This window comes from Bacillus rossius, chromosome 14, assembly GCF_032445375.1.
Source record: "Bacillus rossius redtenbacheri isolate Brsri chromosome 14, Brsri_v3, whole genome shotgun sequence".
NCBI classification, from domain to species: Eukaryota; Metazoa; Arthropoda; class Insecta; order Phasmatodea; family Bacillidae; genus Bacillus; species Bacillus rossius.
Window position 1 is genome coordinate 35,775,474 of NC_086341.1, and position 26,870 is coordinate 35,802,343.

Below are 26,870 nucleotides of genomic sequence, written 5' to 3' on the forward strand. Positions count from 1 at the left end.
TATAACTAAAAAAGTAACTCGGGAGTTTGAATACTGTGAAGTTTGTACGAAGATCCAGCTATCTGTAAAATAATAAAAAAAAACGAAAAACCTTTCGTTTATTTGAGACGAATATTTCGTTGAAAAGTCTGATGATTTACTGAGATTCCTAACAGAGCATACAGTCGACCGATATTTAGCAAACCTTGTTGTTTTGTAATTTTACTATTTTGTTCCGGCTACTAGCAATGATTGTTCGCGATATAGCCTTCACACTCCTGTCAACTGAACCGAAGGAAAAGTGAAGCGTAGCGAACAAGGTTCTTGCGCCGCCGTGTTGGGAATTTAAAAGAAAACCGGAACACTAATAAACAAGATACACATTACGTGGACTATAAGCGGGAGTATAAAAGGTTCTGTGCAGTAGCATACAGGTGTAGTTCGACACCAGCCGACAGCTCGTGCCTCTACAACCATGCCTCAACCCTGCTGTGGACCGAGTTAGCTCATTTGCTATCGTTTATTTTATATAGTTTATTAGACCATGCATATTATTTAACTGTACAATATTTCGCATTTTTATTCATTAAAGCACGAAATGTAATTTGTTTGCTAATGGAACAGAAATACAGAATTATTCATGTAAAATTACAGATTTGTGCGAAATTGTACAATAAAATTAAAACAACTATATCACTGCAAGATAGTTTTTGCAGTAATATTTGGCATTTATGCTTTGTGTTGCCCAGAACCTCCAATAGTTAAATTTATTTGTTTACCTGAATAGAATTTGTATTACTGAATAGCTTTCCAGAATTTACTATGCACATGATAATCATGAAACCACAACATAAATTCCAACTGTTGAATATTTAATTATCTTTTCCGTGGTTTGAAAAAAAAATTCTTGAAAGAAATATCAATCAAAATATTAAATTATGTGATAATTTTCATAAGAAATATTCAGTATAATCTCAGAGAAAAAAAACATATATTTCATATATGCAGAAATAACCATAGATGTGTGTTGAACAAATATACAATATTGTACTTGTATTATTACAAGCTATTTCTTGGCAACTATTTTACAAAGCAATCTTTTGTAAAAGTAAAGAAATTTTTTCCATGTAGTTTATACGGCAATGCAATGCATAATGTTAATAGCGATTAGCTGCTACAAGTGTTTCACCTGTGACGTCAATGGCGTTTAGTATTTAATTATTTTTTTTGGAATGATTACAACTGAACTAACAATTGGCAGTAGATACTGTGTCATAAATTGTTAAAGGATGTTCTCTACGTAAACCAAAGCAAACTTTCAGTGCAAAAGTAAAAAACAATTTATGCATAAAAAACCAATTGAGAAAAAATACATTGAAACTGAGTTCCTATTTCTCCTCCTTAATGCTCCCGCTTTTATTTTAGCTAGGTAAGAAATGTGGGGTTCCAAACAAAGTAAATAATTATGTACTTGGAATAATTGTACAAATTAATTGACATTTTACGTTTGGCAGTTGGAAGTGATCTTAGAGCTCAGTGTAACTATAACTGTATCCAAGTTGTGCTCATCCGGTGCTCATGATACCACTGATCAGTAGTTGTCCGGTGGTAGTGGTTCCAGTATTGTGTTTGTTTCAGACCAGGGCTGCAATTGCGCGCCGGGCTGCAAGTGTGATAGTTGCTCCTGCGCCTGCGACAAGAAGTGAACAAGGTAAATGCAACCTACAAGACCGCAACTTGTTTACAATGCCCTGATGTGGGATATGTGCTTTTGCTTTTAGTTATTTATCACGGTTGTCCACAGCTAAAAATGTTTGCCTTCAATTTAGGAAGAGCGCTTGTTAAAAATTATCTAGGGACCTAGCCGGTAAATTTACAGCTATAGGAGTAATTTTATGGACACTGAATAATCTTATTTGAATCATGACTTTAAATAATACTCTTGGTATGGTAACAAAACAATTAAAAAAACTGGTTCAATCTACAATAAAAACAATCTACTTTTGTCCAAGTATGTGTTCACTTTTGTTTCGTAAGCAATAAACAACTTGGAAAAAGAAATACGTGGTAGTTTCTACGAAGATTCTCTTATTTTATATTTCGTAGACGTATACGTTTATGTGGTTCAATTCTTCGTCGAAAAGTCTGTAAATTTAATTTCTAACATTATTTTTGGTAATTTAGCTTCAGAAGTTTTTTCTAGCAGTAATTTTTGTCTAAATATTCATGTGTCAAACCTTTAAAAGATGGAAAAAATATATATATATATATATTGTAATCCTTCTCTGTGAAGACACGAAGTGAAACTAGACACTTACTTAAAGTCCTGTTGTAGCCTCGTTAACAGTTCTGGTGTGTTTCCCAAAAAATAACTAGCAACTGTCCTGTTTCTAAAAATAATTTTGAAAAAAGTGTTAAACGTATCCGAGGCAGAATTCGAGATAGCGTTTTACTGTGATGGGCATACGTCAGATGTTTATAAATGTCTGTTGATTAATAACATGAGTACATTTTATTTGAATGTTTTATTTCTTTTCATTACCTAACAGTTGTTTCATCATTTACCTTTAATATTTTATTTTCAATGGCAGTTTCCTTAGTTGAAAAATTAGTAAGCAATTATTTTCCTTTCTTTATATTCCAAAAATATTTATAAAGGGCATAAAGATCTTAAAATGGATTATATTATCAAAACATCTCTATTAATTTTGCCATCACTTTCTTTAAAAGGGTCAATTTGTTTTGAATTCTTCAGCTGGTAGTACTACCTACTAACATATGTACCTATATATTTTTTATAATTTGATATCCCCAAAATATTTCACTAAATATTACACTATCAATATCCCGTAGTGTTAATCACTTATGTTAACCGTTAGAAATGCCACGAGGGTAAGTTAAGGATTATTTTTGCATCTCTTGTCTTGTCCGGCAAGTCTTGTGTGTTTGTTTTTTCAGTGTTTCGTATCCCAGCACGATTTGCTTCTTTCCATTTCAGAAGATTCATGAATAATTATTGGATCAATTTAAACAATCCTTCACTGATTCGCAGTAGTTTTCACAGTTTAGTATATAGATTGAAAAAAATTACGAATTTAAATTTCAAATGGCAGTAAGGCCTAAATAATGCAAGTGGCATTAATCCTGAACATTTTAAGTTAACAATAAAATAATGTTACACTGTCTTAAAAATGTTTTAATATATTTTCTTTTTCAGTTGACCCTTCCGCGCCTGGAAAAGAAACAATGCTGTCCGTCGAACTCCTTTCCCGTCCTTATTCGTTTTAAGACATGTTTAAATCATCTAATAAACATTTTGTAAAACGTTTTTTGATCAGTCTGTATTATCTGAAGCTATATCCTTGTTAATTTTTTTTTCTTTATGCACATTAATTTGTGTCAATTAACTTTGCCAAATGTATTTAAGCTCTTTAATGTAAATAAATAAATATGTGAGTGACAAAAATTGTTGTTTATTCCTTTCCCAAATATTAAGAACGAATAACTGTTAGGAATGTTATGAAAAATTAATCCCAATATTTACTCCAAAATTAATTATTGTTTTAAATTGGTTTCTGTTTCCGCAACTTCAAGACTACATTCTTTAAGGAAGGAAGGATTCTTATAGTGACATCTGAAACTAATACCAGACATTCCTACAGAACTATATAACTTCAAGAAGAAATTAAAGTTCTGTCAGACATAATTAAAATATGAAAATGAAAAGAAACATTTTAATGGTAGGCTCCTTCGTTTAAGCCACGTTGTGTAAAAATTGTAAAGCCTAACGTTTCGGTATTCATTGTTACAGCCATATTAATTTCAATGATGACTATGCCGAAACATCGGGTAGTTAAACATATTCATAGACTCAAATGCTCAGAATCAGTTGGAGGCTCTGACTACAAAGCCTAGTATATAAAACAAATTCCGATTATTATTATTATTATATTTTTGCTATAACTTACCTTGAGATTCTCCAGTATGTGGACGGGTAAAAAACATTGTTGATAAAATATGTGACCATCTAATCAGTCTTTTAAATCTAGAAATCAAAAATATAAATCTTAATAAAAACTTTGTAGTTTTATGGGAACTAAGATGACTTACTTTGAAAAATATTAAATTAGGATAATATTGGTAATCAAGCAAAATCTTAAAAATCTGTTTATGACTAATTACTAAAAAGACACCACTACTTCTTCCACGTGTGTTTTTACCTTGTTTATAACTTGTTTAAAACAAAAAAAGACCTCGGAATTCTATATATGACGTTGGTTTTTACAAGGACCAAGTTATCTGGAATTACTAAGACCTCTTCGTTAATGTCACGTGAATCCTTCGTAGAAACGTTCGTCGATTAACTATAATTTCTAACAGCACAGCCACATAAAAGGGCGTTCCAATTTTACTACTAATTTAAATAACAAATGTGCAAATAAAAATTTTTTTAATCCTCAGTTAACATTAATTTTTAAGATTTTATAGATTTGATATTCAAAAAAATGATATTGGAAGAAAAATAATTCGGGAAGGGATACTCAGAAATATAAACTTTATGACTCTTGCAATTGATAAGGGGTAAATTACTTGACTTCATACGATATCAGAGAAAAAAAATTATTTATCACAACTTAAAGACTTCCAGATTTTTTTAAGTACTGCAGCGAATTTATGTGATAAAAAATTAAAATTATTTTAAAATATGCTTTTATGATTTTATAATTTATTGTTCAAGAGGCCAACTTAGTCAGGGGTGAATTATTGTTAGTGAGGCGTGATAAGTGTGACGCTCGCTGGTGCTTCTAGCGCGGTGTCGCCTCTACGCGCGAAGACTGTGGACTGGCACGCATTCTTCTCATCGTGCATAACACAACTATGAAGTATAAGAGGTATATATAACATTAGATGGCGGAAAAAATAAAGCCCTTAAGATCTTTTATTAAACTGTACCAAGTGTTTTATGTCCAACATTATTTGGAAAAATTGCATTTTGCCATCTATACTCTATTAAATATACAGTTCGAAAACGAAATACGTAAACATTTTTTCCGGCCCGAAGGCCGGCTCAAACTCCTTCCATTCATAACAAATGTGTACCCTTTTAGGGTATATTGTAAGTCATCTTACAGATATCTCTCGTCCAGAACCTGACTTCCTGAACCAAACAGGCTTGTATGTCCATTTCCCCTCCAGCCCGCTCCACTCACGACCCACATAAAGGAGCACGAGCCTAGAAAAGGGCTTCTCAGTATAGACGTGCCGTCACTTAACCCAGTACTACCAGTATAGACTCAGGAGAACCACCCCGGGGCCAGGGTTCCAGAGATCAGATTAAGACCAGCTATAGTCTGGATGACTGAAGTCCCCAAACTGTGCCTAATCCGGGTAGAGGACTATGACCAGCAGGCTCTACATGTTCCTTCCATGTTACTGGTTATAGCAGCAAGTGACGACCTTTCGGTCAGGACAATCCACATTGGCATTCACAAGTTCAGGCAGCCGGCACCCTTTATGTCAATACAGGAGAGACCCAAATACCCAGTAACTGCACCCAGAATGGACTGGCACGTAGGCTAACAGGCATCGGGCTCCAAGTTCTCTGGTGGCATGCATTATAACTACATAGAAAACGCCCAACCAGCTTCAGAGTAACCGTACCCGATACCATAAATTCCCCTCCGCTCGGTCAGGACCTCGCAGAGAGGACAGTAGACCCTGATTGGCCCTTAACCAGTAACTAGCAGCATCCAAGTTCATCCGTCCACCAGGCATTACCTCCCCAGCCGCTTTTACGCTTCTTGAGCACATATTCAGATGTTTTCTTAATGACCTCAGTTATTTAATTTTGCTCTCACTTGTATGGAGTCAGACATCAACAGATGCTGGTACTCCATTAGGATAAGATAAATTTTATTATGAAAGATCCTCCAATCTGTCCCCTTGTGGATGTAAATGTCCTTGGAACAGTAACCATATCTGGATCCCTCAACTTAAGGCACCGACTGAAATAAAGGATTAGTCTATGATTACTTAAAAACTGTTCCGTAACCACACAATCTTGGACCAACCCTCTTCCATTAATGGTATGCATTGTTACATCCATGAAAAACTCAACGCCTGAGACGCGATGGTAGGCAAGCACCCAGTTGATTTAGTATCTGAAGGCAGTGGATCAGTAGAAATATGTGAATCATTCACCTTTGACATCAGTTGGAGTGAATGGCATAGCTCTGATTTTACATTAATATCGGCACAAAATCTTAATCTCTTGTGCCCGAATTCCAACATAATTCACTCCTAGCACACAATATGGACACGTGTGTCATCAGCTAACTGAAAATAGAAGGAGACAAAATACACCTCCTCATGGCCAGGCCAATAACTTGGACAACCACATTATGCTGGTTGGAGAGATGACCACACCAGTAGATCCAAGGACTCATTGCGCACAGATATCGCCATCATAGAGTTGTTCCCTAAAAGATACGTTTCGCCGAGTTAGTCCAGAGAGTCTGCCATCCACAGAGTAAGGTTCTTGCACAAGTCCAATGTCAATCTTATTCTCACAGCATATGGCTTCAAGCTCAGAGCCGAAACTGTAGACAACCTCTGCAGTTTGAGTTGAGCACACTTAATAATAATCAATGAGTGAAGCCTCCATGGCGGTTATCTCCGCCAATGTGGGACAGGTTCATGCAGTTACCATGTGCTCCACTTCTCCGAGGTTATGTCTCTTACTTTTCATACAGCAGACCTTCGTTGTGGGATCACATTGATTGTTTGAGTGAAATTCCTGTTTACAACTACCATGTGTTGCCTGCCAGCATGCACTAGATTGATGTCCATACCTTCGGCACTTGTAACACCTCAGTGTGTACATATGATCAGTAATGCTGCATGAGGTGTAGCCCAGATAAAACCGACCAGCTGTGACAAGGAAACCTCATCATGTTTTCTGTCCCCAAATATACGGCTGATTTTAAATTTTGCCTTAAATTCATCGAGAATCATTTGATCTGAACCCAATACTACTCAAATATCCAGTCGGCCACTTCCTTTTTTGTAAGAATAAGGGGCAATCATACATGATAACCGAAGGAAGAACCTTCCTCAGCTCATTGGTACACACATCCGTAAACCTTTTCAGTTAAGTACATATTTATGTCAAGGTGACACGTCTCCGGCTTCCACTACCACTACACTCTTGCTGACCGTCCTTATGCCTTTATCATTGCCTCTTTTGCAATTTTCTTGAGGTCATCAACCAAGACTGCTTTGGTTGTACTGCTTAGGGCGAGGAAATCCACAGTAAACACAATCAGCACTGTTTTTTACTGGCCGGATGGGGACAGTGCCAGCTGAGGTTTTGACTACCTGAGCATTTCGCAGGTCTTCCGCCCATTTCATGAGCAACCCTCAGCATATAATGGCCGCTGCTTAACACACGAACTTTCCTTAACCTCACTTCTACCTTCAAGTCGTCCAGCAATAAAGATATTGGGGTGGACCATCCGATGTGTAATCATCTGGAGTGTCTGCGCTCTTTTATTAATTTCCAGAGATGCTGCAGGTTCGACCAATTCCTTATCCATAGTAATCTCTGACAGCTACCCAACCAAATGACTATTGGTCAGGCCCAACTCACTAAGGCTGTATGGGCTGTTAAATACAGCTGCCTGTTCTCCTGACACATCGGATGGATTTTCGGTTTCTTCCAGGTTCCGTAGCTGCATCACATCATCGGTGAATAACCCTTCATCATTAGAATTGAATTTTAGAGGCTTGTCCTTGTGCCTGTTTTTCCCCTTAGTCTTCTTGCCAGCACCAACTTTCCTCGCCACCTTCTTGCTCCTGGTGTCCACTTCACAGTCACTTCTAGAGCACTCCGAGTTAACATCTCCCCCATAAGACATACCTTCCAACGAATTGGGACCATCACTTGATCCTTCTTAACATTCCAGACAGTCTTACACAGTGTACCATCTTTAGAGTTAATATACAATACGTAAAAAATTGTACTTTGATCCGACATGGCTACCGGCTCTTCAACAACACCAGAGGTCGATACCATTTTCAGCACCAAGTCCAATATCATGACTTTAGCCTGCATGCTCTTAACCACGCAGCAGTGCAAACCCCCTTAGCCTCACTCTGTGTCATGACGAGGAATTCAACGGATGGAGATATGGCAGTGCTAATCACTGACTTATGACCTGCCTTCGTTGCCCAACATACTCCGCGTGGAGGTGGTGTAGCGTTTGAACGCTCCGATCCAACTTCACAATCCGTCACAATAAATCCACCTGTACTGCTGCTCGAATAAAGACCCGCAATAAAAGCAAGATCATTTGGGCTTTCCCAGCGAATCAACTTTAGAGCAAGGGCAAATAGGAGAAAACCCTAGAAAACCTAAAATATGTAAACAATACGACTCATCTTCCCTCTGTGTATTCTAAATGCTTTTCGTAAACATAGCCACTCTGATATCTCGAGTAGTATTCAAATCATGCTGTTGTTCATGAATCTCTTCTGACCTGTGTGTGCCCAGATAGGCGACCCCTAAATGGGTTTTATCAATACCTATTTTTTTAGTTATTGCATAATCAATAATTTGTTCATGTCCCTTGATTCCCAGATTTGAATTCTAATCATATTTCAAGAATCGATATCAATATTAAGATTTAAACAATTTTTGGTTCTGTTTATCACAGAATGAGACCAAAGCAAATTACACTTTATTACAAAATTTTTATTTATTAACTTTATTTTACAACTGCAATGGATGAGATATATTATTTTGCTGTTAAAACTAAAGCTTAGGTGGTTGTTATTATATCACAAGCATGGAATGCATCAGGAGAAGAGTTAGGTTTTTTTTCTGTTGACACTAAAACTAAAATACAAGATATAAAATGGGCAGCTATCTGCTTAGATATTAGTTTTTGGCCTCCCCTGAACTAAATAACGTCAACTCATAGTGAATTAAGCTATAACTTCAGCATGGCAACAGTTAGTTAGGATGTTCATGATTATTTTTCTTGATAATGAATGGATTTTTTAAGGTACTGGTGTATGGAAAAGGGTGTTTCATAAAATTTAAGTCATTCTGGTAAGTAATTGATAAGAAAAACAAACAGTGGGTGTATAAAAGCTAATACTGATAGGTTTTTTTAATTAGCCATAAATTAAACACTTAATAAGAATCATACAAATATCTTCATGAAGTAAGTATTGTTAAAAAAGTAATTACCAAAAAATTGTTTTCCTATCCAGTGGGGTAATCGTACTTTTTCCATGTATCTTAAGAGATATCTACAATTTTTTTTTAAAATTGTTTTGACTGTATTCCAGGTTTACTGTCAAATATTTACATTAATATATTTTTATTTTTTAAGCCATTTGAAACATTACACATAATTTTAAAGTACTTCATTTAAATTTATTTCAATTATTTCTCACAAATTGAACATTAGTTCACAGCTAAATTATTTTTAAAATGGTTTTATCATCATCTTTAATCACCTATGGACGTTTATCTTAGTTCAGATTTAATATTATTAAATTTAATTATATTTTATTTCTAAACGTAATATACTATATAATTAAATTCTAGACTGTGGTTGTTTATTAGTTGCAAAAAAAATGTCATTTCGTTTTGTTTTACAGATTGTCATCCAGACTTTCAGTTCGAAGACGACGCTATGCCTGTCAGCTCCGTCAATTCAGTATCTTCCAGCAGCGGCAGGAAATAAAGATGATTATTTTTCTTTCAGCATAAAGTATATAAAGTCATTATAGTCTGTAAACTAAAATTTATTTTAAATAAAAATGTATTAAGTATTTATGTGTATTCCTTTATTATGCACACTTTAATAATTTACATTTACAGTGAAATTATATTTACACAAAAATCCGTTAAAAAACTTAAATATACTGTATAAATTGCAGCGTAAGCTTAGGTACATGTATACATGTATATATAAACACACGTCTCGCAAATCCATTATAAGAATATAAATTACACTCTAGACATTTCTTTTAAATTATTAAACCAGGCAAGAATTATCTTTGTATCTGATACTATTAAACCAATTAGAAAAATATCATAACATAGTTCTGTAAACTAAAAAAAAAACACATTAAAGCCTTTATTAAGACAGCCAGTACACGATTATGTACACTATTTTTTCAGGATGAGTATACGTAATAACTTCAGTTTTTTATTAGAGACATTATTTGTGAAAGTCACGCAAATTTAGTATGTAAAAATTCAGAAATGCCGATGTCCTCAGACTATAAAGACCACATATGTGCCAAATATTATCGATATAAGATAAGTTGTAAACATGGCATTAAATGTGTATACGTTTGAGTAGATAACATTAAAATTTAATCAGCTACTAAACAATTTACAGCTCTTCATTTTATTTTAATTCTTCTAGTTACCGACTTCAAAGTGATTTTAGCTCCTAATTTGTAATTTTTAAATTCTGTTCCAATTGGTTTTGATATTTAGAGTTCAGAAATATATTAAAGATAACACACTAACTCCTTTAACATGGTAATGCATAAGAATTTTAAAAATTAAAACTTCCTCAATTTTTATCAATTTTTAGAGTAATCCCTATTGGATTAATTGTTTTCATCTACATTTAGCAAGTTAATTTTTGTAGCAATTAGCGTTTAGTTTTTCTAAATGTGTTTTATATAAAAATATTTATTTTAAAGCGTAATTTTTTATAAAAAGAAATATTTTAATAAGGCCAAGATTACATATATTTAAATATTTAAAAAAAATATTTAATAAGCAATAAATATACACATTTAATTCATGCAATGTTCATTTATTTGTAAAATTTCCTAAAAATGATCAGCTTTTAATATATTTGCAAAATTTTGTTAAAGAAATTTACAAAACCATTTCGTCAACCTATTCAAGTAATTAAAGATTTAATTTCCCATTATTGGCATATTGTCAGCAAAATTGAACAACATAGGAATTTTTTGGGAGTCTCTTCTCAAATTATGGGAGAATTAAAATTTAAAATGCCAAATAAATTTATGGTATTCGGGAACAATAGGTATCCCATCCTCAAAACATTAGGAGTGAAATTAAATAATGTGTTATTCAAGTTTAAGAGCTGCTTTATCAATATCATTTTGGTAGTAAATGCGTGACTAAACACCAAAAATATGAACCCACAAAGTTTTAAATAAATATATTATTTATTATGAGCCATCAAATATCATATTTTACTTAGCCTATCAATATACATAAATTTTGAAAAATGAAACAAATTATCAATAATATATTCCTCCAATTTAAGAAAAAAATTTAATATGTTTTAACGACGCAGGAAAAGCAACAAAATATAACACTAGGCAAACATTTTTTAATTAACATGTGTCACGTGTATAGTAACACAGCTTGCCTCATCACATTTTCTCCTACCCTGAAAATGACGGCACCAAGTATCCAGAGAGAAAAAACATAAAAATATACATGAGTCACTTACTGTCGTATAGCATTCACGATTTCCTTCCTGAAATGTGATGTAGAAAGTATATTATTTTTAGCAGTAATTTCACTTTTCATGTAAAAATGCCAAGGAATATATACGCTGACTAATATGATGTCACGTCTGCCATCTTGTATTTGTCAGCTGGAAGCAGCCATCTTGTTTTCGCCAGCTGGAGGCTGCCATTTTACTTTAATTTTCACTCGACAAAGAGCAGAAATAATTTATTGCCGGAGCGCCTACCATTCGTTGACTGTCTTGGCCGCCATATTGGAAATCTGTATTAAAATATAAATTCTGGATAATATCTAAAATTCATCAAAAAAATCAGAAATGAATTAATTAAACTCGATGAATTAAAGTACTTTGTTCGATTATATTCTATGAAAAAAGGATAATTTTAGTTTAAAAACACTTATTTAATGAAATACGGTGGAAAATTATAAAAGCAGCTTAGGTTCCTAGTCTACAAGCCTCCAGTAAGTCGTAAATGACAAAGTGGCCTTCATATTGAAATTCGTAATTATTTAGTTAGAAATTCGGGAAAATTCCAAAAATAAAAAAAACGCATTTATGCAGTAATTTATCCGATCGATATTATTGCTCGGTTCAATCCTTGGTAAATAAAAAATATATAAATTTAATTAAATATCATATCAATTTAACATAAACATGACCGGTTAAAATAAAACAACACCATTTTTACAAATAAATTTTATTATATAATTTTTACTCTACTACAGGATCACTTGCAAAAGTTAGAAAAATAATAAACATTTAGTTCTCCATCGCCTTGAACTGACTAATGTTCAGCTCCAATATGTTTTGTAAAGACAGAGACAAACCAGATCCTTTACCTACATAGTCTTTTTCTTCCATACAGAGTTTCTCGATACTGTGTTTTATAAACTGTTTCACATCGTTGGAATTTTAAATTGGAGTATGCACTGTCTTGAATGCGCACTTCTTCACTTTGTCCTCGAACGGAAATTGTTTGTCTTATACGCAGTCCAGCCAAAAATTCTATTTTATGATCCGCATGTTGCTACTTCATATGTAAGCTGATTGATTATCTTCTGCTTGATATGATCAAGAAAAGTAAAAAAAAAAAATGACTCAGAAAGTGTATTATGACAATAATAGTCTTTCAACATTCCAAGAAAGGCAGAGTTCGCCAATTGGAATCCGTTATCATTTACCTGTTATGCACCAAGCACAGTGTTAGGCTAAGGTTCATGTCCAGGCCTCATCGCACATGGTTACTGAACATTGGTTTTTGTGCTCGTACGCATACGAGTTTCCAATCTAAAGCGAGGAGTCGTAATGTATGCAGGTAGTTCAACAGTAAGCACACGATTTTAACCTTTCGCATGCCGTTGCATCCGTGGCAGGTGTGGTACAACAGAAGAGAGCTCAATGACTACACTGCTGGCTACAGAGAAAACCTCGATGAATGACGTTTCGCCGTCGATGGATGCTTCAATGGATGGTGATTCAACAACTAGCGAGCATAGATGTCGTTACTGTGACAAGATTTTCTCAAACAACAGTAATGACTGACGACAAGAGACGAGAGAATGTGTAAAGGAACTACCTCACAAAATGTTTGGCTATAAACAATGTTGCAAGCAATTTGCAAGAAATGATAATTTTAAAAGACACTTGAAGACATACAAAGGTCCTGCTGCGCGGCAGAAAGTAAAGGTTTCGCCACAACAGTGTTTGATTGATGTTTTTAACAGTACACCAGGAATTAGTACTTCATAATTTACATCATCATTTGGTTCGAGTCTGAAGTTTCGTCTTCGTCAACTAGGCATTCTTTCAGCTACTGTGATATGTCGTTCGTATATTCCCATGATGCACAAACTCATGAGAGGAGCAAAAGTGTACAGAATTCTTCTCGTACGAGGTTTCGTTGCCATAAGTGTCAAGTTTCCTTTACACGTATTGAAATTTTGCAACGGCATGTGAAAAAATGTAAAGGTGAAGATCGTGTGCCTACTGTTAAACCACCTGCACACATTACGATTCCTCGCTTTATATTCCAGATTCGTAAGCGTACAGGTACCAAAACCTGATATTCAGCAACCATATGCGATGAGGCCTGGACATGAACCTTAGCCTAACACTGTGCTTGGTGCATAACAGGTAAATGATAACGGATTCCAATTGGCGAACTCTGCCTTTCTTGGAATGTTGAAAGACTATTATGATCATAATACATTTAGTGAGTCAAAAAATTTTTTCTTACTTTTATTGGTGATATCAGGCAGATGATAATCAATCAACTTACATATCAAGAAGAAACATACGGATCATTAAATATAATTTTTGGCTGGACTTTGTAAAAGACAATCAATTAACGTTCGAGGAAAAAGTGAAGTGCGCATTCAAGATAGTGCATACTCACATTTAAATTTCCAACGATGTGAAGTAGTCTATAAAACACAGTATCGAGAAACTCTGTATAAAAGAAAAATACTGTGCTGGAAAATTATCTGGTTTGTCTCGGTCTTCAGTAAACAGATTGGATCTAAGAATTAGTTCAAGACGATGGTGAACTTAATGTTTATTATTTTGTTAAAGACTTACGGGAGGCTAGTAGAATAGGAACATAACTGTTTTTTGACATTTATACCGTATTTCATTAAATAAGTTTGTTTTTAACCTAAAATTACCCTTTTTGCATCAAACATAATCGAATCAAGTACTCTAATTCATCGAGTTTAATTAATTAATTTCTGATTTTTTCATAAATTTTAGAATTCCTCCGGAATTTTTATTTTAATACAGATTTCCAATATGGCAGCCAAGACAGTCAACAAATGGTAGGCTCTCTGGAAATAAATTATTACCGCATCATATCGAGTGAAAAATAAACTAATATAGTGGCAGTGTACTCTAGCAGACGAAAACAAGATGGCACCTATTCCAGCTAACGAAAACAAGATGCCGCATGTGACGTCATATATATACTTTGCCATTAGTGATGGGGAGTTTTCTGTCGGTGGCTTCTCTGAAGGTTAGGATCTGCCGTTATTTTTATTTTGTCCTCACCAGGTTCAAAACTAAGTCTCCATGACGTAAATGCGTTTTTTTAATTATTTTTTTTTAATTTGATTAATATATTTTCTTATTTTTCCCGCATTTTTATATTATAATAACGGATATTCAATATGCCCATCATGACATAATCAAAGATGGACTTTTTTTAATTTGAATTAATTTTTTTTATTTTTAAATTGTTCCCGATTTTTTAGCATAAAAAATACGGATTTTCAAGGTGGCGGCAACGAAAATTTTTATGGTTACGTCATAATTCAATATGGCTGCCATGATATCATAATAATTGTCGTGGTAATGACTTCACCGGTTTACAATCACTTAGATTATTTTAAAACCGTTGGCATTTTGGCGGACTAAAACGGGAAATTTCCCTCACAGCATGAATTTGTGCCTCGAAATAGGAAAACTATTTATTTTTCAAATTTTCTAAAAATTTGAAAAACTGAAGGGGATTTTTTTCATTCAAAATCTGATATTTTGGCGTATTTTGTCCTATTTTTGATCAATTTTAGCAAATTTTGAGTACTTTTTGGCAATTTTGGGCAAATGTTTTAAATTTTGATGGTCAAGGTCATCCAATATGGCCGCCGTGACGTCATCAGAGATATAGGTTCCAAGACAGTAGACACGGCTGTCACCCCCACACCCAGAACCCAGGCGCAGGACCCTTCTATTATATACTACTGTTCTTATTTATTGCGAAACCTTAAAATATTATCTACATCTTTCGTTCGAAATATTTTTATATGACCAGTCATTATAGCAAGAGTTAGAAATAATGGCTTGAAGAAGAAAAAATTTAAATCTTTAATTTATGAATCACACTGGTTGCAAATATCTAGGGATCATCATAAAATTTACCGTTATCTTCGTAAATTTGTGAGTACTAAGTTCACTCATTTAACAGCAAAACTTCAAAAACTTACAAAACAGCTGCAAGAATAGCTACTCTAATTTCTTCCATGTTGCGTTCACACGGTTTATAACGAAAAACAGAACTCGGGAGTTTTAATACTGAGCAGTTCGTACGAATCCGGTTATCTGGGATCACGAAAAACATTTCGTTTATTTGAGACGAATATTTCGTTTGAAAAGTCCGATGATTTACCGAGATTCCTAACAGAGCATATAGTCGACCGATATTTAGCAAACCTTGTTGTTTTGTAATTTTACTATTTTGTTCCGGCTACTAGCAATGATTGTTCGCGATATAGCCTTCACACGAATGTCAACTGAACCGAAGGAAAAGTGAAGCGTACCGAACAAGGTTCTTGCGCCGCCGTGTTGGGAATTTAAAAGAAAACCGGAACACTAATAAACAAGATACACATTACGTGGACTATAAGCGGGAGTATAAAAGGTTCTGTGCAGTAGCATACAGGTGTAGTTCGACACCAGCCGACAGCTCGTGCCTCTACAACCATGCCTCAACCCTGCTGTGGACCGAGTTAGCTCATTTGCTATCGTTTATTTTATCTAGTTTATTTAGAAGAAGATTTTCATAATAACTCCATATTGGTTTCAACCTTTTTTAGGTTACGCATATGATTAAATTGTACAATATTTTACATTTTGTGTATTTAAAGCACAGTTTATACAGCAATCTAATGCCTGAAGTAAATAGTGGTCTGCACTAAAGTTATTGGCGCATAGAACATAATTTTGTTTTAATTAACAACTGAAATAACACTGTCAGAAGATGTGTTAAAAATACTTAAAGGGTGATTTTGCATAAACGATGCCCAATTTTCAATGTCAAACAATAAAAATATACTAGGGCATAAAACATGTTAAAACCAATACAGTGACACTGAGTTCCTATTTCTTCTCCTTAAAGCTCTCGCTTTTAATTTCTAGCCAGGTCAGAAATATGGTATTCCAAATTAATTAAGCAATTTTACCTGAAATAATTGTATAAATTAATTGTTATTCTACGTTCGGCAGTTGGAAGTGATCGTAGAGCTCAGTGGAACTATAACCGTATCCAAGTTGTGCTCATCCGGTGCTCATGATACCACTGAGCAGTAGTTGTCCGGTGGTAGTGGTTCCAGTGTTGTGTTTGTTTCAGACCAGGGCTGCAAGTGCGCGCCGGGCTGCAAGTGTGATAGTTGCTCCTGTGCCTGCGACAAGAAGTGAACAAGGTGAATGCAACCTACTAGTCCGCAACTTGTGTACAATGCCCTGTAGTGGGATATGTGCTTTCAAAGAAGGCTAGGCTTCAGATTTGTTTTTGAAGTGAAACCTCTTTGCTGAGAGGGCTACAATTTTCGAGCGTTACGAAAATCCAGATCGCATGAGGGGAATATGTAGGTATGTGGTAGGGGAACCGATAGATGTGGAGACGGTAGGGGAGTGGTAGATATGAGGCAACACACTTGCAAACTTACATATTTGAATTACTTGCAGACATGAATACTTGCACATTTGCATACTTGCATTCTCGCATACTTGCATAATTTAGCGTCCACACACTTACATATACATTTTTTGAATTGACATCGTCTAATAAATAGATGAACGCTGACTGCACGCACGAAAAAGTGTCCCGTAACGCACATTGTCCCGTTACGCTGTGTCCCGTTACGCTCATTGTACGCTTGCGCCGCATCTTTATCTCTTCCACTCGATTAGAACAACCATCGATTTGACTTTTTCGAGGCACATTGAATTTGAAACACTTCCATTCGTTTCCTACTTTTCCTATAATCGTCCTATCCTTAACAGAATAACACAGATTGGAAGAAGTTAAATAGCAAACATGTATATGAGTTATAGTTAAAATAATCTCTTCGTTAAAGTAATAAACATATTTGAATTAATGAGTGCAAATAAAAGTAAATTTATCAATTAAATTGTAGATTTCATTTCACTCCTTCTTTGTATCCATACAAAATAGTGATAATTCAATAAAAATTATTCAATTTTATTCATAAAAGTATGCAATCATTTCATCAATGATTTGTTATGACGTTGTCACGTTAAACTATCGTCCGTAAAACGACTTTACAGATAGCCAATTTTTTTTTTAATCTGCAACCTCAGCCAAAGAGTATTAAGTTTCCTATGCCTAATAATACATTATGCAAGAAGTTTCACTTCTGTCGCGCCTAGACTCAATGCACGCACTATTTTTGTATAGTCTGTGTCATGTAACTTGATTCAGTAGCACTAAAAACCAGTACCAATAGTCTACTTATCATTTTGTCGCTGTTGTCAGTCAACATGTCAACAGATTTTGTAAACAAATTGATGTGGTTGTCAGTTTTCATTAACAAGCCCAATGGTTTCAAGCGACAGTTAGGAAAAGAGTACCTCTGCAACTGCTTTTAGAACAGTATGTTATTATTGCGTTTACGTATTGTACACAGCACGGTATCGTAATATAGCTTATTAATTTTGTTTTTGGCAGTAAATTTTTCCTTAATATTCGTGTTCGTTTAAATTCTAAAAAAAAATGGGAATTATTTTTTTCTTTGTAAAGGCAAGTACAGAGATAATAATAGAAAAATAATATTCAACTCTTAATAAACTCATCTCCCTACTCTTTCACAGCCACGAAGTGTGACTTAACCCCTACTTTTTTTTTTAATTATTCTTCATACATAAGCTTAAAATGCAAAAAAAAATATCTTTGCACTGTATTCTTGGAGTTCCAATATGAATTTTGTATCATTGAAAAAAAAACTATGGTTGTTTATGATTTCATTTACGTTACTATCTGCGCTGCTTAGAAATATTCACCTTTGTTAGTTTTGAATAGTGGTAGGGAGATTTTAATAGAGCGTATAAAGTTATCGTGAAATTGAGAAACTAACACTCTTGCAGTATTTGTTTATACTTTTTACAGAATGTGTTCCGTTCCTGAGGAAGAGCTCCTATCCATCAACATTCTTCAATGTTCGAATCAAATGAAAAACCTTGTAATTTTTGGACATAAAAAAACAGCATCTCTAAATCTTCATACTATTATGTGACAAGCATATTTTTTTATAAAACAGTTACTAAAATCAAATTATGTCATCTTATTTTACCAACTGTATATAAACTCTCAGATGTAAATAAATAATGTGATAAAATGTATTGTTTCTATCATCAAAAAATCGAATACCAATAGGCCTACCAGCACTGAAGGCGCTGACCATTAACTGAAACTGCAGAATTATTGTTATTTCTACAACATCATCACCAATGAATACATACCCGAACAAATTTTTAAACTGAAATATTGAGTTTTTTTTATTTAAAAAGGAATTAAAATTATATACGACACATAAGATCTTCACACAATCTAAGAAACGAAAAATAAATTTGAAATGCTCTCATATGTACACAAACTCTACAAGAAGAAGGATACAATTTTAACGTTTACACTTTTCGTGGTAATTAACTGATCTGTAATATTAATCATTGTGTTACATCTTCAGTTTTAAGATCAACGAATAATTTAATTTTAGGTAAAACCCGTATGCACTTGACCTATATCGTACAAATTTAAAATGTATATGCACACGCACAAAACATATACTCTTTGAAATGTATAAATAAAACTATGTAAAAACAATTGCTACAAAAATAAATTGTAATCTGAAGGAAATCAAAAATTAGTTTTTGTGTGGCCCAAGACGATGTCCATCTTGTTTCTCACAATGTAAAAAATCTTGTTCCACCCATGGGTAAGACCTGATCTTGTAATGCCGTAAATTTTGTGTGCTTTTTTAGTACAGTTTTGTTTGCTTGTGATCTTTTCGATAGATCGATTGACTTCGTCAAACGTGTGACTAAAATAGACGTTACAAATATGCACTCATACCTAATAATACGGCAATAGAACCTAGAAACACTCCAACCAAAATCAACCGAGCAAACAAATGCACCATGCAGTTCGGTTGATCACATTCCCGTTGTGCATGCATAGTTGAATCACTTGGGGGCGTCAGTAAGCAGTGAATAAAGCTGTTGCGTCACTACCGACCACTCATACAGCCAGGAAGTCAAGGATTACTGATCTTGATAATTTTTGGTTGTTTTACTTGTCATTTCCCGTGTAACACGACATCTGGGCCAAGAATTTGCACAAGAAAAGAAAAAAATGCAAAAAGTGCAGGACACCAAAATATAAAAATCCCTTTCGCCACAGCCTGCAAGCGTAGGTAGATTTCGAACTGCCGATTTATTCAGGTAATTTTTTTGGAAACCTCTATAAACTTCTGCAGCCTATAAAGATCTTAAAGTACACAACATATTATATCTTTGCCAATATTACAAACTTATCTATTAAATATTTGATCAATTTCCATGCAGCGAAAATATTACGAATATTATTAACTCAAATGTACCCCATATTGGATAGCTTAGACGTAATTACACATTATATGCCAAATAAGGTAATTATTTAATTTGTTTGGCCTTCAAACACTATTTTTATCCCTCACTTTAATAACGTGGTCATATAAAAATTTCCTTTGCACCAGGGTTTAACATAATATTAAGATTGTTGGAAATAAACTCAGATGGTCTGGAAATATTTCCGCAAGAAAATACATGGCCCTTCTAATGACATCAGAAATAATATTTCTTTGTTGATTCACCAGGTTGTGTGAGCGCGCAACGAATTTGGGATATGCTTTCACTACTATTTTCTCACTGAATGAGGCTTTGAAACCAAAGTATGATTTGGTAAAGTGTGCATCCGTACGGGTCACATCCTTACTTCATAGAAAGAAACAAGAGTGTGCCTCAGTTCGAACTGAACTTTGTTGTCAATTAATATTTGTGTTACAACCGCATTCCGCCTACATTGACGACGCACTTTCTACGGGAAAAGCGCTTATCTTCGCTCAGATAACTGTGGCTCTCTTTATCTTCGAGATATGGACTGTGCCACGGGCGAAAGGTATCTCGACACAGAGAGAAGAAAGACAAAAAGGCTGGCCAGGCAAATAGTATTTTTTTTTGCAAAAATACGTCTTAAAAAATCTTTTTGAACAGCCTACAGTGGTAGGTAGATTTCGAAGTACCTATTTATCCTGGACATATTTTGAAACCTTCTATTAACTTCTGAAACAGTTTAAGAACTTAATGCAGATACCATATTTATGTTCTCTAATATTACAAAATAATCGATTAAATATTTGTTCACTTTCCATGCAGCAAAAATATTACAAATTTTTAAACTCAATGTATCTACCATTGAATAATTTAGAACGAATTTCATTTTGTATGCCAAATAAAGTTATATAATTGTTTAAACCTTCAAACACTACTTTTCATCCCTTAATTAATAACTGGTCCTCTAAAAATTGCTTTGGGCCAAGGTTTAATATAATATTAAGAAAGTTTTAAATAAGTTCGAATAAATTTGATACTAATTAATTTTGAGTGTTTCTTCATTCCAACCCCCATTTTTACGGAAATAATTCGTAAAACTTATTTCAGATAAAGTTTAGGATTTATAAATTAAATAAAAGGGATTTGATAGTAAATCTTTTTAAAAAGTGATGATATTTTTTTTAAATTTCAAACCTTGTTTTTTCCATACCTTTCAGTAATGGCTGGATAAATAAAAAAAAATATTTTAACAGTATTTTTAGTCAATATTAAGAAAGTTAAACAAAAATAATTGATTCGGTAGAGTACATGCATTGAATATATATAATGTAAAGAAGTCGCGAGCGCAGGTTAAATTTTCTGGCCGGTTTCGCAGAAGAATTGTTGTAGTAGGAAGCTCTATCGCAGCGATCGCTTCAATCGCTGGGTATCGGCGACCTTGACGATAAGTATTCCTTACCACTGCCTTTCAGAGCCATGAAACCCCGGGAGAAGACAGTCACTGGTATCACTGCATGGAGGATTGTGTACGCTAATAACGTGAAAATACCTCCTAAGAACTTTGTATCAGGCCTAGAATCAGTGTTGAGTTTAAAATAAGATTTAATTTAAAAAATATTTTAACTTTATTTCGCATTGATAATTTTATAATGTCAAACATTCTGAAGGGTAAGAAATGTGCGTACACGGGTTGTCAGAATACGAGGATCAGTTCACGAGGCACATCAATGCTCCGTTTTCAAGTTAAAAACAAGGACAGGGAAGTTGTGAATTATAACTTGCCAATTTTGTTTTACATTATTTATCAGTTAGATGCTGTTTAAAAAAACGTCGACGCGAGAATGCGAGGAAAGTCCTAATTATTTAATATGAATTAGTAAAGAATTATTTTCTTTTATATTTAAAATATCCACGTTTTAATTACTTTAAAAAAACTCATTAGATTACAACAACCACATATTTTTAAACTGCAGCTGCATTAGTATTTTTTTTGTTTATTACTTTACAATATTAAGATATTAGTAGCTGTCAAAAAACGTCATGTGAAAAATGTTTCGTTCATTTACTAGAGAACATAATTTGTAAGTGGTTTAGTGTAAGAAAAACATAATTTCAGACTTTTGTTTTATACAAAAATAAAAACAAAAACGTGGTAAAAATTGGTCTACACACCCATCTCCGTACTTTTTTTAAGTAGATAAACCTGTTTAAAATTCATTGAATTCTACCGTTATTACTTAAGTTATGAACAATTTAAATTCCAAAATATTTTATTATGTATCCAGAAAAAAAATTAAAATGGAAGACACTTATATTGAGATTCTAAAATTTGGTACTCATTTAAACAAGAAGTGTTATAGACTTCTAGCCCAGTCAAAGTATATTATGTACTCAAATTCAATCCGATGTTTATGATTTTGTGTTACAATTGTTCAGTGGTCTGCACGGAATGTCAAATCAAAATGCATGATAAATAGGAAATTATAATGTAATTGACATATTTTGGGCAAATGGATGAATCAGTACCACTTTTCGGCTATATGACTGTGTAGTAAGAATCCACCATTAAGAACAAAGTCAGCGTTCTCCAAGTCCAAATTCTCCCTTGTCACCTAAAACATGTACCTACAGGGCTGTTTTCTTGGTTTTGCGTATTCCAGCTTCGTCAAAGAGAGCTAAATGAAATGGAGCCAACTCATACTGCATATACATGATCAAGTCATCCTATTTTTTTTTTACTTATCGTTATCCTCTGGACAACTAACAAATGATCAATAAATGAGCTATTACAATTTAAAGTAATAGTGTAGCTAATATACGCCAGAGGGAGAACTTGATCTTTTCGTGACAATGCTTTATTAGAAATTTTCCAACATTACTCTGTATTGATTGCTTGCCAATTACTATAGCATTGAAAAAGGTAACTGTGGCATCCCCTGCTAGTCCAGTTGCTATATACATGATTTGTTGTGATCCAGGAAATGGAGGGTGATTATCAAGCTAAGCAGAGATCTTAAATTAATCTGTGGCATCCTTACTTCTTCCAGATTGTCCGAAATCAAGTTGTTCAAAGATATAAAATGAATACCGCATAACTCTTCAATGATGAGCAGATGCAGTTGCAGTCATCCCCAATATCCACTCGCTCAAGAAATTATCAGTTAATCCTCGTCCTCGTGTTAGGCTTCCAACAATTTTCATGTTACGCATTTAAGTCTGTTCTGTAGTTTCTGTGGTCTTTTCTTTGAGAAGTAACCCTGATATGCAAAAATGTTGAATTCTGGGGTCATCATGGACTCTAGCTTAAACATGTCTTGTAAAGTCAAGTGACAGCATTTGGCATACGAAAGGCATGGTTCACAAATATATAGGTCAGTTGCAATAGGAAAAATGTTTGAGATAAAATCTAAAAGCAAAAAAAAAAACTCATTTTTTAAGTGAGACTATCTCAAACAATATTGGAGATACGAAAAAAGTGAAAAGAAACTTTTTATAGGATTTTTAATGCTCTTTCATTTTGTATTAAAAACTTTTTCTTTTAGGGTTAATCATTTAAGAGATATTTCTTAAAAAATCAAAAACAAATGCCTTTTTTTATTATTCTTTCTAGTTTCTGTTTCTACCTCACTTCCCATTCTCAGGACTTTTGATTTTAATTTCCCTGGACACTACTAAATACGTGTAAAGTGTAACAAAAAATATCGGATATTAGCATATTTTGACTGGGCTATTCCTTCATTATAACTATTCATAATTTGAAAGCTTTCAACAAAAGTTTCTGACAAATAATCTCAGTCCTGACATTTGACAGTTGATTATTCCTCTGGTTTTTACACGATCATATTTTTACATATTTCACAGATGATGAAACAAACACGTACATTTTCGAACGAGTCAAATATTTATAAACCTCCCTCTATACGTGTCAGTGATTGCACATGTATAAGTCGTTTGCTAAAGCTTGACAATTACATTAGTTAATGTTTTCAAAACGAGTAGTTAATAATGAGATTATTTCACTTAACGTATAAAACGTATACGTAACGAATGTCATTAGATGGCATTGTGCATGTTTCGTATCGTTAAAAATGTACGGAAGTAAAAGTTACAAAATTGATAGGTACTCCATGGAAGATTTTGAATGACATACTGACATTTATAATAAATTAATTCTTTGAAATTTATTTTGTACTTTTTTCTTTTTGTTTTGTTTTTTAAATTGTTAAGTGATATTGAAAATTATTGTGCATATACATATAATATAATGTAAATACAGCTTTGGTACATGGAAAACCGAACTTGCACGATTACAATTTCGCTCATAATTACTGGGCCTCATTTAGCCACAGTCTGTTTCACTTAAGGTGGCTTCTAATTACATTTGTTGCGACGGCTTAAGTCTTTGGCCGCTGAATATTTTACTGTAAAATAAACAAAAATTATTAATACATGATTAGCTAGTCTTGCACTACATGAATATGTGTTTGTTTTGTTTATTGCTTCACAAATTGTTAATGCTTCAAATAATTCATATGTCAAAGTCTCAAATTTCTTTGTACGACCTGTCAAAAATGTCACCTGCTATAAAAGGATGATTATACGTCTTTTTGACGTGACAACGTCCAATAAATCGATGAACGCCGGCTGCACGCACGAAAAAGTGTCTCGTAACGCAAATTGTTCCGTTACGCTGTATCCCGTTACGCTCATTGTACGCTTGCGCCGCATCTATCTCTCTTCCACTCGACTGTTAATAAAGTGAAGTGAAAAGTTAAATTGGTTTTCATTGCTTATTACAACAACAATTTTGGCAATAAAGGTTAATTATTCTTGCATTTTAAAAATCCGATTACTAGTATAATTTCAAGTATTTGTTCTTTTATATTAAAAAAAATTATTCAATTTTATTCATAAAATATGCAATCAATTCATTAATGTTTCGTTATGACGTTGTCACGTTAAACTATCGTCCGTAAACCAACTTTACAGACAATTTTTTTTGTAGAAGTAAACCTAATTCGTGATGTTGGCAGCGAGTACAAGAATATTATTTGAAACATCACAAGTTATAAACACTTTTGAGACAAGTTACAAGACAGACTTTGTGCATTCTTGCGGGTGTTATTCTGCGTACTCGGTGATCTGTGACGAGAGGTGCTTGGATTGTTAAGTGGAGCCGATTTCCTTCCAGATCAGAGACACAACCTGACGCCGATACCACGGCAGAAACGTGAGAAGGAAATGATTCGAGATAAGGTACGGAGTGTGTCGAAATGATCTCGAGGGATAGTCTATCAGCTATACCCCGATATTAACGAAAATGCCTTCACTCTTGCGGTAAAGACGAGTGAGGTGTCATTTTATTCATTTTTTTCAGTAGATAACTAATAAGCCAACCCGGAAATCGAAATCGGTAGCTTTCTGTCTCAAAATGGCGTTCACTTTGGCTTTAAGCTGACGTTACATTTTCCCTGGTACACGTTTTTCATTTATGTATGCTTCATTTGGTTTTATTTGAGTTGCTAAATCAGAAAACATGTATAATTAAAGAAATTATAAATATTTACTATAAAAAACGCCAAGAGAAAATCGATATACCTGTATTTTTTTATTTACATTCATTTTTAAACGCCTATTTCAAATATGTTAGGGCCGTAATCAAAAATAGTCTAAACAAATGTTGTAAGGCATTTACTTAACTAAAGTTTAAGCCCTAGAACAGCTTTCCACGTTGAAGCACGCATGAGTAGCGTGAGTCAGCTGATAGACTAGGAGGCGGGGAGAGTGTTGTCCCAACAAGATCCACCAGCCAATGGCAACAGACATGATCCACACTGGGTGGGTGGGGGGGGGGGGTGAAATTGAGTTTTACCGCAAACTCGGATGGCATTGATTAAATATATTTGTAATCTGATATTACACTGTTATAAAATGCAGTAAATTTACGTACTTTACTTGCAGGAATAAACGAAGGGTTCTTCGTAATTTCAGATAACTAAATCTTCGTAAAAAGAAAATACTACGAATTCCGACTTAGTTCTGTGTTCCGCTGAAACAAGGTAAACAGGGTAGTTAAAAAAAAAGGGCTTTCTTGCTTTTTGACTACCCAGTTTTTGAATGATTTTATTGGTATAAGTACCAAGATTAGTCTTGTGAATGAATGTTTTATAAATATAATATATTTATACACACACGTACCGGTGAGTGTATATCCACTCACAGCTTAAACCGCTACAAAAGTTTACCCTACGAAAAGATACAAAGAAACACGGTTTCTCACGGTGGATTTAATTCATAAAAGTCAATGCACACTTCAGTTGAGTTAAAGCAAATTTCATCGTGACATATACTTGTTGGAAAGGCAAATAGTGAAATTTTTTGATGCGTATACTTTTTAACATTGAAATTTTTTGTACATGTAAATAAACTCTTCAAACAGCTCTAGAATACAGAGACTTTTTTCGCAAGAGTTTTAACAACAAATTAACTCAAAGTTACTGGACCCTCATTATTTTAAAATTATAGAGATGATAAAGTATAATCATTTGTTAGTGGTATTTTTGTTTCACTTCCACCCATGCCAATTGTAATGAAATTTAATGCACTGTGTTGTATAATACTCCTGACGGAGCACCTTCTGCATCGGACAAGTTTTCTGCAACGGCGTGTGTCCTCAATTTCTCACCGAATAAATTAGGACCCATTGCAGCACATCTTTAAAGATCATCATGTAACTAGTAACGAGCAATAACCGGTACCATTAGGTACATGTCGAAGAAAGCTTATATAACTATGTAATCGTTAACATGGCGCGACTTTCAGGTAATTTTACCTGGTCTTTTTTTTTCATAGTCCCTAGACCTCAAAAAAGTAATAAACTTAATAGGTTATACATATATTCAATCATGGGCACGATAAATGCCATAGTTATTCACAAATAACTTTCATAATAATAGCCCTACATCAACTCTA

General features: G+C 33.9%; 1 long non-coding RNA gene across 1 annotated transcript; it reads left to right on the forward strand.

The window, feature by feature from the left end:
• Positions 1-424: 424 nt before the first annotated feature.
• On the forward strand, positions 425-3,269 carry LOC134538669 (uncharacterized). Its single transcript, XR_010076196.1, has 3 exons — positions 425-479; positions 1,618-1,690; positions 3,197-3,269. It is a non-coding gene; the product is annotated as an uncharacterized LOC134538669 (long non-coding RNA).
• Positions 3,270-26,870: the final 23,601 nt, after the last annotated feature.